We start from the raw sequence: 16766 nt of genomic DNA, 5'->3' as shown, positions 1-16766 counted from the left end.
AGTGCCGGAAATGAATGAGATCAACATATGATAGAGTGTAGTAAATTTTAGAAACTCTCAGGAGCTTTGATTTCACCTGAGTAATTCACCATAGCCGTGGAGTGCTTGTGAATATCTGCTTGAGTGTATGAAATATAAAACATTTTTAGCTAACAATGTCCAGCAAAGGATTTTATTCTTATAAAAGTAATTAATACTGCAATTTGACCATAGATGGATTGCTAAACCAGTTCACCGGGCACAGGCCCAGGCCCAGGGGCCCAAAGTGTCAGGAGCCTCCCTGGCCTTCATCTGCAAAATGTAACTCAAATTAAAACATACCAGAAAAAGACTACCATGTGATGCAAAGAGACTCAAAATAAGTACAAAAATGGGCAAAACAACCACAGAGAGACACGAAATGACAATAAAGATACAAAAATGATCCAAAAATGCCACAAAATTACCACAGAGACACAAAATGACTACAAAAAGACTATAAAAAGACTACAAAAAGACACTAAACAACTGAAAAGAAACACAAAGCAACTATAAAGAGGCACAAAACAACTGAAAAGAGACATGAAAAGACCTTAAAGAGATGCAAAGGAACAGCAGAGACAAAGACTAACTACAAAAAGTGACCAAAACAACCACAAAGAGACACAGAGAACCACATGAAGATACAAAAGGACAACAAAGATACACAAAATGATCCAAAAAAGGCCACAAAATTACCACAAAAGACACACATGACCCCAGAAACACAAAGTGAGTAGAAAAAGACTCAGATGACCTCAAGGCGACACAAAATGTATATGAGGAGACAGTAATGACCAAAAAAAACACAAAATGATATCAAAGAGACACAAAACAGACAGATATTTTCAGCAGATGCATTAAGTGCATTGCAACACATAGATATCATCTCTAGTGAGTTCATAGATACACTGTGTATTTGTATATGTTTGCCCCCTGATTTCAACACTGAGCAGACGTGCTGCATCGTTTAATTAGCATTCCTTTTACATTAAGCAATGAACGTGCCACTACAGGACCCATCATAAACAGCAGAATATGCTGACACAGCTCTGACATAGAGGCTCGGCACAGTTGGGAGGCGAACCCATGCAGGGCTGTGAGACACAGAGTTGCTGCTGCTTCAGAGAGGACAATAGCAGCCTGTATGTGTTGGAAGAGACCTGCTCGGACTCTTTGTGTGACAGTGACCTGCTGGCAGGAAAGCAAAGAGGGCCAAGGCAAAGCACCGGTTTGAGTTGGAGAGTAACTCACACCAGTGAAGAATGTCAAGAATCTGTGTGTTAAAGTTCACACTGTATCACCATCTGCGGCTGGATCCTGGCAAATAAAAGACAGCTGTGTGTGAGTCAGTGTGCACATGCATGTGAAAAACATAAGATGGACAGAAAACAAAAGAATATTTGGCAAATATTATTACTGCTTTTGAAGGCCGCTGACTTAAGTTTTTATGCATATGTTTCAAGAACAATGTTGCACACAGTCTCTCCTGCTCTCACTTCCACTCACATGTCTGACAAGCAGGTAGCAGGCAGGATGTCAGCTGTAACTTGGTGGTTTATTAAGAAAAGACAGGTCAGCAAGACCACCCAGAATCCCTGTACCTGTTTCAGCTGGAAGGGAAAGTCCGAGATTCAACACTCTTTACTGTGTTAGTTCAGCACCGTACCCAGCTGTGACTCAGTGTCTTATTTTGCTGATACAATATTGGCTCAAGGTTACCAGAGTGTGTTCTGTGACACTTGCTTAAAGTTCATAATTCCTTATATCTGCTTAAAGAAGGGGCTCTATGTCTCACCACACTCAAAACATATCAACGTGATCTCCCCCGACAGTTTGATCTGTCAGCAGACTGATCTGAAGAGCTTTGTTCTGAATTCTTGCACGTCTGCTCTACCGTAGACCTAATTCTGTCCCATATCTGATTCTGCAATTGAGCCTCATGCTTGTCCGCCAAATAGCAAGTGACAGCGAATGCCACTCAGACTGCGGGAGGAGATGGAGAAACAGATGAAGTCAATTTCTGTCTTGTTCGTGTTTTTCCTGTTGCTCAGTTCTGTGTTTCTGATGACAGATTGTAAAATGGGTTTCATATGTGCAATTTTTTTTTCTCCCAACAGATTCGGGAGAGGGCAGAGGGCATTTAGAGTCATATCTGTGAGGCCGTCTGCTGGGAAATGTGCTGACATCAGAGCTTTGCATTTTGAACCGGAGGATAGAGGCGGATAAGGAGGATGCTGCATTGACACTCCAGAAGAAGCCGGGTTTGCATAGATCATATCAGGTGAGTCCGCCCTCTGGGTGACATCTCTTATCAATGTAACGCTAATCTGTTAATTAAGGACTCAAGCACATCCTGGAACAACAGGATGAAATGGAGTGTGTGGAGTATTATAAGCAGTGTTATCTCAGCTGCCATTACAGTTTTTTTCCGAGAGATCCTTTAAGTGTATTTTCAGCTTCTGTCGTGACGTTTGACTCCGAATGGCGCACTGCTTTGTCTAGAACCAACCTATACATACACAACATCACATTTCAATTCCTGTCAGGTTCTGGCATTTGGTCACAGGATTAGAGATCCAGTCAAAACAGGTGACAGGTGACAAACTCACGTCAATGCGTCATGAAAAGGACTTTAACATCGGATTAACTGAATTACTATTGCAAACAAAAGGTGAGTCATGTTACTGAAGCCTGCATGTCAGTTTGTAGTAGTTGTCAACCTCTATTTGCTGTATACACACCACCACATCCCTGGCGGGTACTTTCAACTTGTGACAGCTGTTGTTCGTTGTTAAAGCGGGTTGTGTTTTGGCACGAGTTGTCATGAATTTACAGACTTTCCCCAGTGGCATTTTGAATGTTTATTTTTGACCAGTTTTCCTGCAGTTTTGGCGAGAGATAATTTGTCCTCTTTGGAGCTCTGTTAGGTGCCTTGTGTTACACAGAAAATATCAAAATGCAGATGGTTAAACCTCTTTTTGTAGCTAGAAATACTGCTACAGTAACTGGTATTCAGCCTCATAGGACCCAGCTTGGTTGCAGTGTTTGTAATTGTGATTTAGTTACTTTTATTATGGCTTTGTTTGGAATACAGAGCAAGCCCCAAAGAGCTTTGAAGCCAATTCAACACAGTGGTTATATGTGGAATTACAATGCCTGTGCCCTTCAAGTTATTCCATGGGGTCAAAAAACTTTTTTTCTATAGACTTACATTGTGAAAAAGTCATATGTAAATCATTGGATAAATTATTTTGGTATCACAACGAGGGATCAGCATTTTAATTAAATTTCATATTCAAGTACTTGCATTAAATTATTATTGAGTACTTGCAAAAGAAAATCTAATGTAAAAGGAATGTAAATTGGTCGAAAATTGAAAATCATTTATTGAACAACCAGGACTCAATGAGCCAACTGAACCAAAAATTGAAAACAAACATGAGAAAAGTTTGTAATGTCTGTGCCACTGCCGTAAATATTTCATGTAAGGACTGTCCCCCAGCCGCTCTCCTCCAAGTCAGATCATCGTCTCCCCAGTTAGCATGAGCTGATACAGCAGCAGCAGCAAACATCTGACAGCGAGCTGTTTAACGGTCCCAACAAGCTCACACTGACACTGAAACAGCTTAGTCTCATGATAAACAGAGTGAAAGAAAGAGAGGGAGAGCAGAGCAATACACTGCACGTTGCTCTACATTTAAATAAGATTTTACTTATTTTAAACAGTATAACAAAGTAAAAATCATGTACACATGTTGGATGGGCAGGGTCTTTATATGTTGAATGAATACTGACATTCAAACGAGTACTCATTCATTCCCTCTCCCTGGTCAGAACTCCCATGCAATGACTTGTTTTAATGTTGGGATTTGATCCATTCTGTCCGATAACATTTTGAAAGTCTAGACGAGCCACAAGATGAAATTATGTTTTCCCATTCAAGTTAGCGGAGCTGCAAGTTAGCTGCTTGGCCACCAAAAGTCTCTAGTGCGTTTGCTCCATGGGCCTCACAAAGCAAAAGATCTGGGTAATCTCACACTGTGGAAGTAGAGCTTTTTGGGCTTCTCGCACCACTGAGCAACTTTCATATGAATGAATGGGGCCCTGCCTCCAATGTTGTATCCAGTACTCTTCATACATCCGTGATATAGAGGCCTGATGACATCCCTAAAGGCTTCAAAAACAGATTTTTTTCATGGCCTCAATTAACCATGTGGGAAAACAGCACATTTAGTGGCTGATTGCTGACTGCTTTTGATGGCTTTGTCTGGACTGTAGAACTGTATTATTTCACATATGACTCACAAAACATTATTATTTATACCTTGATACTGATATGCAACTCTGCAAATAGATGTGTGACATTACAGTTCAAACAAAGACGTAATGCAGGCATGTGGAGCCTTTTTATAAATCAACTTTGAGGGGATAAAACGAGTTAGCCACACCGATCACTCAATCGTCCTCCATCTTTAGTTGCGGATTCTGTCCAGCCTGAGAAGAGACCGGCTTCTCTCTTTGTCTCTCCAAGTCTGGCCTCTTCGGTGGCTCAGAGAGCTTTACGTAAAGGAGAGCCTAGATCAGATTACAATAAAAAGAAAGTGAGAGAGTAGCAGCTAGCTAACCTGCTACAGCCTGGATTGTTATTGCAGGTGTTCAAGAGCAGACACAGCTGTTAATTACCTCTACGTAGCAGCACACATTGAGCTGCAGTCACACATGAATGGCCTCATACAAGTGCACGTTGGCATACCAGCGTACACAGATTACGATTTGAGGATCAGAAGACAGTTTCAGGGGATGAAATGCTTTTTTTTGGTTCGGGGAATCCTCTGGTCGAATCTCTTGTTTGCTTTGGCCATATTTTGCCACATGGATGTTTGAGGAAGGCTTAGTGGGTTTCGTTGTTGCAGCCAAAAGCAGTCGACCACATCTGTTCACAGAGCATTGAAAATGGATAATCTGTAAAATTTGCTCGATCTGTGCTGTTTGAATGACATGTGTGTGAGTGTGTGTGCACATGACCAGTCGGTTCTGTGCTATCATTCTGTGTATCATTTGTCGTTGAAATTTAGGGTCAGCTGTGTACATTTGCCTTCAGATTTGGCATCCAAGTTGATTCTCAGCTCTGGCCAAGATGCTTCAACGTGTCAGAGCAAAATAACTACAAGTCATATACATAATTCAGGTTATTTATTGGATTATTTCAAGGGCTGTCCTGGATATCAGTTTTTTTGCATTGAAACTTGCAAAAAATATCCCCAATTAGGGATGCAGGATAATATTAGCACTAGTATTGGCCAATTTCGGAATCGGCTCACATGCTTATTTTGCACAATGAATGACTATAACATACATTGAAAATCATTGTTTTTCCTGTCTCCATCTGCTGGTGGGCTATCACAATAAGAGTATGCATGCACAATGTGATGTTTTATATATATATATATATTAACCAGGTAAAAGACTTATTGAGATTTAAAATCTCTTTTACAAGAGTGACTTTGCCAAGATGGCGGCTTTAAACAAAGTTACAACAATAAATACAGACAGACAAATACAACTATCAAACAAATACAATTACAGTTGTTAATTTCAATACAGAAGAGATTTGATGATCACTAAAATTGGGTTTGAAAAAGAAGTGGATATATGGATATTGGTTTCGGCCAAATTATTTTTTACATATGGGCATATCAGATATTGGCAAAAATGTCAATATTGTGCATCCCTATCCCTGATTATTTGAAGCTTCAGCTGGGGTTAAATGAGAGATGAGGACATCATTCAGTGCACCTAAAATAACATGACAATTTATCACTTTGTTAGCATGCAGGTTGCACATTAGCCATAATAGCTAGAAAAAGGATTTTTTTGCAAGAAGACCATTGATTTGGTGATTTGGCAAGCTTATTGTAAATCTATGGCCTACTCAGTTTTCTTTAGCATATCTGGCAGTCGACTTTTGGGGATCATCTTACCAAATTTTAAAAGTTTTCTACACACTTGACATTTTCCTCACCCTGCTAGAGAGTCTGTAAGCCTGTCCTGTGTGGTCAAACTGTTCCAGTTTCTGTGAAAGGACACGAACGTTCATTGCTGGTTTAGCTCATCTCTGTCTGTCTGACTCCGCTTGTCGAAACTCATCATGTCACATCAACATATGCCAAAATGACATAGTCAGTCATTTCAATTTGAGGAATAAGAAAAAATTGAGTGACTTGCCAGTAAGTAATGCTTTAGATAACTTAACATTAATATTCGGGAAACATTACATTCAATTGAAATATGTCAACAATATTTAATCTGCACCTCAAGTCATCCACAGTAGTTTGTAATTTACCACAGCCCTTTATCACAATCATGGCTCTGTTTTAGAGTTTGTGTTCACTCCCTAAAATTTTACGAGGTGTGTGTTTGCATGGGTGCGCTCACATTTGTGTTGGCGAACAGCTGCTCCTCCTTTTCTCCACCTGTGTAGTGCGGCATTGAACAACACAACAGTAGTTCCCTTGTGCTTCCCGTAAAGATCAAGTTTAATTAACAATTGCTCCAGTTTTGAGCACACGTCTCTCGTTGGCAAGAAATTGGGAGATAAGCGTCTTTTGTGCCAACATCTTGTGGCTTTATTGGTTTCCTGATTCAAGTTTGAGCTGAAAGGGCTTGATTTAAACACACACACACACACACACACACACACACACAATTTCTGCACAATTAAGAACTGTTTTCTGCTTCTGGACACAAAATGGTCAAGATGGTGGGTGTTCCCACCTTTTAAAAACTGTGTTTATTTTGCTTTTTGAAAACACTGCAAATTAAGCAGTGAGGAACCCTGGGTGGACTGTTCCATGGGAGTACATGTGGGTGAGAGAGATGGGGGAGAGCAGGGAGCTGAGAGAAAAACCTCAGATGTGAAAATGGCTGGAACTCCAAGGGTTTTCAAAACAGAACTCAAGATTTCATTACACATACCTGGACAACTGAGGGCATGGAAAAACCCCTCCCTGCGCACACGCACGAGTGCACGCGCGCAAACACGCATGCACTCAACAGCTGGGTTGGTCAAAGAAATAATAAGAATAATGTAAGCTAAATAGAGCAGAGATGACTCCCAGCCAACAGAGCCAACACGTGTCGGCGGCTTCAGAAATATGCAGAACCCCGGTCATCAATCACAGACAGGAGGCCCTCAGTCGCGCTGACAGGCTCGGACAGAGAGGAGGCGGAGTTTTTTTGGCCGCTCTTTGTGTGCGGACAAGCCGGTGGCGACTGAGCGGACTACTTGAGGCAGATTTGGTTGGGACTCAGCCAAGGCGTTCAAGACTGACTGATGATGAGGCATCACATCAAACCAACGTCAACAACAAAGTAAAGCTAATCGTCACTTGTCATTAAAGCCTGTTGGCAGCGATCACATAAGTCCTCCTCAGTGTTGTTTTATAAGGTTTCGCTGTCGGTGTAAGCTGCGGATCATGAAAACCATCTATGTGTGAGTTGTGGGAACATTCTCATGGTGGCTTGACGGTTTACTGGTAACAGTGTGACTGCAGGCAGTAAATTGGCCTAAACCAAGCAAAACAGAGCAAAGAGAGACAGACAGTCCTGAGGGGCCAAGCTGAAGTTTGGTCCCTAAAAACTGAACCTTCAGCAGAGTTCAGAAGGACAAGAAAGGATAGAAGGATAGAAGGAGGGGGTTTGGGGGATCCATGGGCAAAGACAAAGCCCCCAGGGTTTCTGCTCTGAGATCTAACTTTGTCTGTGTAAACATATCTGGAATGACACATAAAATGTCTGTGTGTGTGTGTGTGTGTGTGTGTGTGTGTGTGTGTGTGTGTGTGTGTGAGAGAGAGAGAGAAGCCTAACTAGTATATGGATCTTGGAAAGGAAAGAGATACAAGAATGTTCATTTTCTTCAGTCTAGTTGCGCTCAACCTGGTGGTCGAGACCTCGTGGTTTTTGAGTAGTCCTGTTCAGATACTATTTAATATTGTTCTCTGCCTCTTTTTTGTGACAAACTGAATATTTAGAGCCACCTTTGGCCTTTCTCAATAAATCAAGTAATCATTTGGTCCATAAAATGTCAGAAACTGGTGAAAAATGTTGATTAGTGTCCCCCAAAGCCCAAGAAGATTTCCTTCAATGTCTTGTGTTGTCCACAACCCAACAATAATCATTTTACTTTCACTGAGGAGAAAAGAAACAAGAAAATATTCCCATTAAAGAAGCTAGAATCAGAGAATTATTTTTTTTCTTGAAAAATTACTTAAACCAATTATTTGATTATCAAATTAGTTTGTGATTAATGTAATAGTTGACAACTAATTGATTAATTGTTTCAGATCTATTCATTAATAGAAACACATCAGATGAATCAGAAATTTACAAGGGTTGCTTCAGTGACCATTTGATTGATATTCCTGTTTCCATGCTACAGTGCATTTTTTAATTTTATTTTTTTTATCTAAGGTATCAAAGGTCTTGAACAATGCATACTTTTGATCCAGATCCTATCCAGAACTAGATTACTTGATGAAATCTGTTTTCAGATCCTTTTTTCTTTTTAAACAACCCATTTTCTAGACTTGATTAAATGTGCTGGCCGAAATCTGATGAAATTTATTCTGAACTGAGCCCTAGCTCTGAAAGTGCTATGATCTTCTCGTCTACCGAAAGTGATGTGTATTATCCAAACTGTCTAAGTATTTCTTAAATCATGCTATAATTTAATTTATTGATGTGCATTGAAATGCAACCACCGTCTATCTTTAAAATCATAAATTAGACTTCTGAAGACTTTGAAGATCCAGTTCTTGAACTGCTCTGGATCTTTTGTTTCAGTTGATATGTTACTGCAGAAACCCAAGCAGGCCGTATTTCTCTCATCCTTAGACACAAGTTAATACTGTGGATGCAGTACAAACGGAGTTCATCATCATCCTGATGTTCTCAACCCCCTGTGAGATGATTGGATGTCTCACTGCGTCCAATCGTTTCTTCACCCACTGTCTGTCTATATTAGACACAGGGTGACAGGACAGCTGTCTCCGTGTTTCGTTTTGGTCCATGTCTGCGTGCACAACAATGCATGTGTGCCTGTGCAATAGATCTGGCATAGCAAATTAATGTTATGTGGCTTGTTTGACGGAGTATGCTGTCTCCCTGCTCCAGTCTCTGATCCTGACATTGGACCCAAAAGGGGAATCATCACCAAGGAATTTGGCAGGCTTTGATCACAGGGCTGTCCAGCGAGGGTGTAGGGTTAATGCACTGTGTGAAGAGGAAAACATGACATGCTCATCTTATACAGAAGAAGAATGGGTTATGTGTGACGTGAAATTTATCATCTAGATGGAGGAGTGGGTTTGTTCAGTCAGGCAACTGTAAAATTGCCGCTGGCGGTCAATTGTCAATCAGATGCAAGTTTCCTGCTGTGAAACACAAAGAACAAATTAGCAATCACGACTTCATCCTGAAGGCCAAGAACCGCAGATGACTGTCATAAACAAACAGGAACCATAATGAGTCTGTAATTACTTGCCATGACTGTTTACATTCTTTCACGCTGAGCCTTCAGATAGAAGCTCAGCAGATCATAAGAGAGTCAAAACTGCAGATCAGCATGCGCTAAAAAATGATAAACGCACTGTAGAAGATCATCCTGACATTTCAGTGACACTTAGCCCAGTTCTCAGTCAGTCTAAAAAAAATGTTGAGAAAAAGTCAGTTTCCAAAAGCTTTCCTCCCGCAGTGTCCTGGCATTAATGATGAACACATGTTAAGAGAGAACGAAGGGTCAGTTGGTTAAGTTTCAAAGCTCAGTTTAGGTTGTCCTGTCATAATTGCTCTGCTTTGGCTGCTCTATGGTTCACTGTTTGATACTGTATTTCACCTTTAGGCTTTTTGTTCCAATAATACCTCGGGAGTAAAACTCATGGAGCTGATAGGAATAGAGTAGTTTATTCTGTGTCTCAAGTAGGACACTTCCATTTGTATACTTCCATGTAATACAGTGTGTACACTATGTAGGCTTCTTACTTAAGTAGTGCGTGAATTTCGCCAGGATGCACTTACCATAAATTAGGACATTTTTCTTGTTCTTTGTCGTCACCTTCTTCGTCATCTTCTTCCCCATCTTCTTTGTTTTCTGCTTCTTTGTTGTTGTTTTCTTCTTCCTTTATCTGCATCACCATCTTCTTTGTCTTTTAGTTCTTTGTCTTCTTCTTTGCACCTTCATCTTCGATGCCATTTTCATCTTCATTGTCTCCTTGGACACCATCTCTTTCTTCATTGTCTTTGCCATTGTCTTGTTTTTTGTCTTCATTTTCCTCTTTTTCTTCTTTGACATCGTCTTCTTCTTTGTCTTCATCGTCTTCTTTGTCTTTGTAACGTTCTTTGTCTTCTACTTTGTCATATTTTTTACTTTCTCATCTTCTTCTCCGTCCTTTCGTTTTTGTCGTTTTTTTCCCCTTGTCTCATCTTCTTTTCTGTCATCATCTTCATGGCAAACTGCAACTGTATAGAGCATTACATCAAATATCTGCTGGCTTGTTTGCCTATTCACCAGAGCAACTGCTTCAACTGCATCATCATTTTCACAAGTGTGGTGGTCCCTCCTTGTCCACCAGGTAGCCTAGATGGTGACCATTGAAGGTGAAAATTGTCCACTTTACCACACCCAGCATTTTAACTGCTTTGAGTACACCATTCCAGTACTCATAGTACGATGCTTTTTGCCATGCTTGTCTGTGTGAGTGCACTTATTCACTCAAAATAGTGAGTTTAAGGTTGGAGGAACATGAATTGAAACACATTAGATGCTTTAAGGATCCAGGTTTCACACCCCCATTTTGGGTTTGGGCCTTATATTAGCCCTGCACACTTAGATAAAGCTGAACAGGAACAGAGGTCCTCTAAAGAAACCTGAAGAGTTGGAGGAAATGAACATCTATCAAGGACAGCATGTGATGACATGTCTGACCCTGTGTCCTCTTTCTCTTCAGACACACGCAAAATGATGGTAGTCTAGCTGCCAGTGCTTCCCCTCAGATCACATTGTTTCCTCATCTAGTGCTATTTATCACTAGTTCTCAGGATGCTTTTACCTGTATTTTCCATTGACTTTTTCACCTTCAGAAAATTCTCAATTATACTAAATATAGCTCAGTTACATACTGTAGCTAGAGGGGGACTTGGAGAAAATAGACCTCTGCCAAGGACAAATACCCCATCTTGCAATGTTAATCTAAGTGAAATATAATTTGTTTATCTGCCCCATGATTTGGATCCTGTCCAATATTAAATGAATTCTTTCCTGGCCATTGTTACACTCTTCCCACAAGTTTGATGTGAATTAGTCTGTATTTTTTCCCGTAATACTCCTGACAAACAGTCAAACTGAACCCAAGGTACTAATAGATACACTGACCACTCAATGAAAGAGGACTACAACTAGGGACAAGTCTTTAAATATATTTAAAAAGAAGCACTTTTTCTGATTATTTTCTCATGTAAACCAATATGATCGTATGATTTGTATTTAAAAAGATTTATTAAATGTCAACTTTTCTGCTATTTAAAGTGTTTTTGCAAGGCTTTGTATTGGCTGTGCACCAAACCAAGATGCATATAATCACAAAAATGTATTGGGGCCACTCATTGTGTCCTTGTGAAGACGCAGTCAATTTCCAACTTCTGTATGTCTCCTATATGGCCTGTCAAACACTTTTATCTCCCTTTGAAACAAACGGTGTTAAAAAAGATGCAACGAGTACTGTATCACAGCAACATAACAAATATAGATATAGCAGGGTCTCCTACACATTCATTTAATTCTGGCAGGCTGCCACAACTAAAACATACGCTGCCACAATTTGATTTTTAGAACCCTTTGAAATCTGGATCAGTATCACTTTTCTTGTGCTGCATTTGGATTACAAGTATTTAATACTTTTAACCCAGAGCAAATTGGTTTTATTTCTGTTAAAAACACAAGAAAAAAGGCAAAGAGCAACTTGGCAAGAAATGTGCCAGAAAATGTCCAGAGAGCTGTTTATAATTATCACAACAATGGATTTAAAATCATTATATTTAAAATGATTATAATTTCTAAGCTGTTTTTAAAGCCATTTCATTTTTTTAAAAAATAATTAAATTTATTTATTTTGCTCATTTTCAGCTTATATATATTTTTTATTTTTATTTTTAACTAATTTCTCACCAATATTTTGGTCATTTCTTCTTTAGTTGCTCATTGCCTTCTCATGTTTTTTTTTTTTTTTTTTTTTTTTTTAAAAAAAACAAGCAAATTTGCCAAGGTTCCCAGTCATCAGCTATTGCCACATGTACACTTACATTCTGTGGGAGACACTGTATAGTGTATAATAAGCAGTCGTGGCGTGGAAAGTCAAGAATGTGCATGTTTTTATTCTAACAAAACACTAGAGCATTGGGATTTTACTGATCAGATCCACCCCTATGGCTAAAGCTAAGTTTAGCTTATGAAAACATAAGTCAAATCTTAATGTAGGTTGGAATTAAAACCCGCAGACTCTCAGCCTCACACAGTACATGGATCCTTGCTCTGCTTCAACACTCAGAAACTGAAAGAGCCAGTGTGGGATTTTTAGTTAAATGTAAAATCTTTGTCAATTGAGCTTTCCTCTCACAAACCTCCCGAGGACTCTTTGCCCCTCCTTAAACATGCGCCGTACTTTATCGGCGAGCCCCGTAATCCACCACAGCTGCTCAACTGTAAATACAATTAACCCCAGTAATTGTGTGATGTTGACTTTGGGTTTTGTACACTTTCTCACTGACTGCCGGTAGCCCGTGCTCTCTGAGGATGACATCATGGGGTTTCAGGTTGCCCGCTGTGGCTTCGGTTTCCCAGGGGGTCGGAGCGGGGGGAGCCTGAGCGTAGACCTGGCGAGCAGATCCTTGCTGTGGATAGACACGCATTCTCTCTGCTGAGACGCACACATACACAGTTGACTGACCTCTCTGCCACCTCGCTGTGAGCGCAGAGTTTGTTATTGGCTCTGTTATGATGTGTTGACAGATGAGGCAGATGTGTGTTCCCCTCTTGTAGATAGTTGGTCGGTGTTGTTTTTAAAGTTGAAAGCTCTGGAATTAGCTGAGTAAAGAGAATAATTTGGCTTCAAGGCAGTCTGGTTAGACGGTATGCATGTTTTAAAAGCCGCTGTTGTCAATTAAGAAATACTGTTTTGTCTATGAATTTTCCCAAGTGTGCATGTTTTATTTGGGTGTATGCAGTATGTGTGGGCCGGCTCACATTTTATTTCCCCTTGTTTTCAGGAAAGGGTGCAAACAATCCCCCGCAAAAGACAGCTGACATGCTGTATGTATTATTGCTTGTAAGGTTTGCATTTTCTGGGTGATTTAGTGAAGGAAATGCAGTGACCAGAGCCACATTAAAAGCTATCTGGTGAGCATGTTTTATTGAAGTGACTTTATCTCTCCAGAACAGAATGATTCAGAACAGAAGTCAGAAACCAAGGACAAAGTCCACCTTTGTTTTGTGACCATTTAAAAAAAAAAAAACCACAAAGGCAGTGAGGCAGAAATCCTTTGCTCAGGATCACGTCCTTCTAACACTGCATGTATTATGTAAAATACAAAACCATACAGCTTAGTGCGGGTTCATCTTATGGATATTTCCCACGTATTTCAGAGCATGCTCTCCCAAGTGTCAGTCATTCTGTCAATCATATATTTCAGTTATTTCAAGTCTCTGGAGCCTGAAAAGTCAACTTCATCCACTGTGATGTCAAAGAAGCAGTGTGGGTCAGTTTTCCTGTTTTATTTTCTTTCACTTTCTGCATGGACCATCTCAGTCACTAGAAGAAAATGTTTGCTTTGTACATTTCTTACATTAGTAAGTTGACTTTGTTATCAGGAGATGACAGGAGCTGCAGACCACCGTTCAACACAAATATCAACAAAAACAAGTGTTTTTTGGTGGGCCATTACTGACATACCAGCAGTGACTGTGGCACCAAAACTGTGTTTTTTGAGACACATCTGCAGCATTTCCTGTCGTAACTGTGGCAACAAAACAGTGATTTTGCAAGACATCAGAGGCATTTCAAGGGTCAATCGTGACACCAAAATGTGTTTTTTGGCAGCATTTTAGCTGCGATTGTGGCACCAAAGCTGTTTTTTTTTTTTTTGCGAGATATCGGCAGCACGCACATGCACACACACACTTGCATCCAAAGTGCTGCCTCTCAAAACGCTGTTGTGTTTGGTCTTTCTGCCTTGTAGTTTAGGTTAAAATGGGATGGATAGAAGCAGATGTTTCATGTATTTGAATGTCTGACAGGCAAGCTGGAAAGTTCTGGAATCACCTGGCTCTATGATGCAAAACCTTCAACACGTAAGGATTGCACACACTTAAAAACAAGGTCTGAAGCGAGGGATTTTTTCCTAATCCTGTACTGATCCTACTAGACGGGCTGTCTGGTGGACTGACACTCTGCCATACCTACATTGACACAGCCACACCGGCTGCACGCTCCACCACATCTAACTTTAGAAGTGAGTCCAAGCTGAGGCCAATTTGTGGCAGATTTTACAGCTCGTAGTGGAGTCGTTATGTTGGGTCGAGAATGACAGAATCGCCCATTTTGTTTTCCAGTTTAATTGTTGGTCCCAGAAGTCTTACCATTATTAGCTTGTATGTAAAGCCTGTGTGGAAATTTCACTGCTGACTAACACACTGCATCCATATGTCCTAATCAAAGTAAACTGCACTAGAGGGAGAAGTCAGCTAATTTAGCTAAAGCAGCCAGCCAACGAGTCTCTATAAACAAGCTCAGATTTAACCCCCCCCACTGTACTGTATGTTGTTGTCTGCTGCTTTTGTGTCATTGCACAAGAATTATTGGACACACTAGTACCCTGCAAACCAGCCATCATCAGTAGACAATCAGTAGACTGCAGCCATGTAGCAGCGGTGTTCAGTGTTCAGGTGTGCTGTCAAAAGCAGTTTTCAACGCCTCATTGAGAAAGTGTCAGAGAGTATTGACGGATCTGTGAATGAGAATTAGAGTGAGTCCGTTTGAGGTGGATTTCTTTCTGTTGTAATTTCCCTGAGAGCCACACTGTACAAGTTTTGACTCCTGGAATGAAAGGAATTTTAGTGTATTTGGCAGCGGATCAACTAAAGACACAGAAATGCTTCTAATGATCATTATATAGCCATAAATGTTGGCCTTTTAGTTCATGCTCTCTGAGCAACTGGGTTCTGTCCAAGACAAATTAACTTCAGCCATTGGTTGTTTAAAGAAAAACAGTGTATTTTTAGTTAACGTAAGACCCTTGAGATTTTTGCAATAATGTTCTTATTTGTGGCCAAACATGGGTTTAATGCAATAGCAATCTGGATATTGTGCATCTCGTACATACATGCGTCTTTCTAATTGCTCTCTTAAAGTTGTGTGTCCTCTGTGTGTCTGAAGAGGCTTTTTCAGATCATAGTTTACCAGTCAAGTCAGTTTCTCTGAATGAATTCCAGAGGCCATATTCATAAAGCGTCTTAGTACAAAGAGTTGCTGTGTTTCTGAATGACTGAACTCTAAGAAAATTCTTAGAATTAGGATGTTTTCTAAGAAGGTCCCTAGACTACTTCCTGGTAAAGATAAAGAGATTCTTAGCCCTTAACAGAGCCCCTTGGTGAAAAACTGTTATCGGTGTATATCTTATTAGTCTCTTTAGCAGAGGAAGAGATGGGAAGACAAAAAAGTAGGAGAATGACAGTAAGTTTAAGAAACACTTCAGATTAGATCATGCACGGATAATGATTGTGGTTGAAGTCATCAGATATACACTCACATCTGTCCCCCTAAGCAATAACAATATAACACCAGAAATGAAAGTGATCACAACAAGATATTTGGCAACAGGAAAATTCCATCTGTGCAGCAGTAATGACTTAGGTCTGTCTCAGACGTCCATTAGTAGAGTGATCACACTTACGGCACTTTCAGTCTCATATTGTGTCTCAGTTCATTTCATTTCCACTGGGTGTCCGCACCTTGCAGGCTCAAAAAAGGACACCCAATCACACTTAATAAAATAATGCATTATACCCAGGCAATATGAAGAAAATCAAATATCACAGTATTTTGACCTAATACCTCTATCAATATTGCATCGATATTTGTTTTTTTGAAGACATTACATGATGAGGAATAAAGAATCATTGATAGTGAGGATATAATGAGTGGTGGAAGAAGGCAAATAACAGTATTACGTTTAGAAAACTGCATTCACTTACTGTAATGCAGAGTTTAAAACCAGGAAAAGATAACACTTGTGAAATTATGATATCCCAAATCTAGATGATACCTAGTCTAATATCACAATATCGATATATTGTTCAGCCCCAGCTGCAACAGTTTTTTAAAACTCTGTTTTTCACAAGTCCCCTATCTTTACCAAGGTGCATTACCAAAACACTGGAGTGCCCCTTTAATATGTGTATTGAGTAGAGGTGGGAATCACCAGAGGCCTCATGATATGATATTATCATGATGCATAAGGCAAAATACAATAATATTGTGATTTTTAGAAGTTTTTTTTGATATGCTAAGTATTGCATTAACTTATATTGTGATATATTACAGTTTGTTGCCTATTTTAAATATCTAATCTGTTTTATCCAAAGAAGACAAAGTTTTTAGTCTGTTCATCTTATTTCTTTTTTTTTTGTCTTTTTTTGT

The 16766-nt window shown here is 39.8% G+C and overlaps 1 long non-coding RNA gene across 1 annotated transcript in view; it reads left to right on the top strand.

Annotated features, from left to right (window-relative positions):
* Positions 1 to 2247: 2247 nt before the first annotated feature.
* LOC121960313 overlaps positions 2248 to 16766 on the top strand; it is a 50939-nt gene continuing 36420 nt past the window's right edge. The window contains exon 1 of the long non-coding RNA XR_006106956.1: positions 2248 to 2302. This is a non-coding gene — a long non-coding RNA (uncharacterized LOC121960313). The remainder of the gene's footprint in view (positions 2303 to 16766) is intronic.

Source organism: Plectropomus leopardus, chromosome 20, assembly GCF_008729295.1.
Source record: "Plectropomus leopardus isolate mb chromosome 20, YSFRI_Pleo_2.0, whole genome shotgun sequence".
NCBI classification, from domain to species: domain Eukaryota; kingdom Metazoa; phylum Chordata; class Actinopteri; order Perciformes; family Serranidae; genus Plectropomus; species Plectropomus leopardus.
This window is presented reverse-complemented; position numbering and strand designations above follow the sequence as displayed.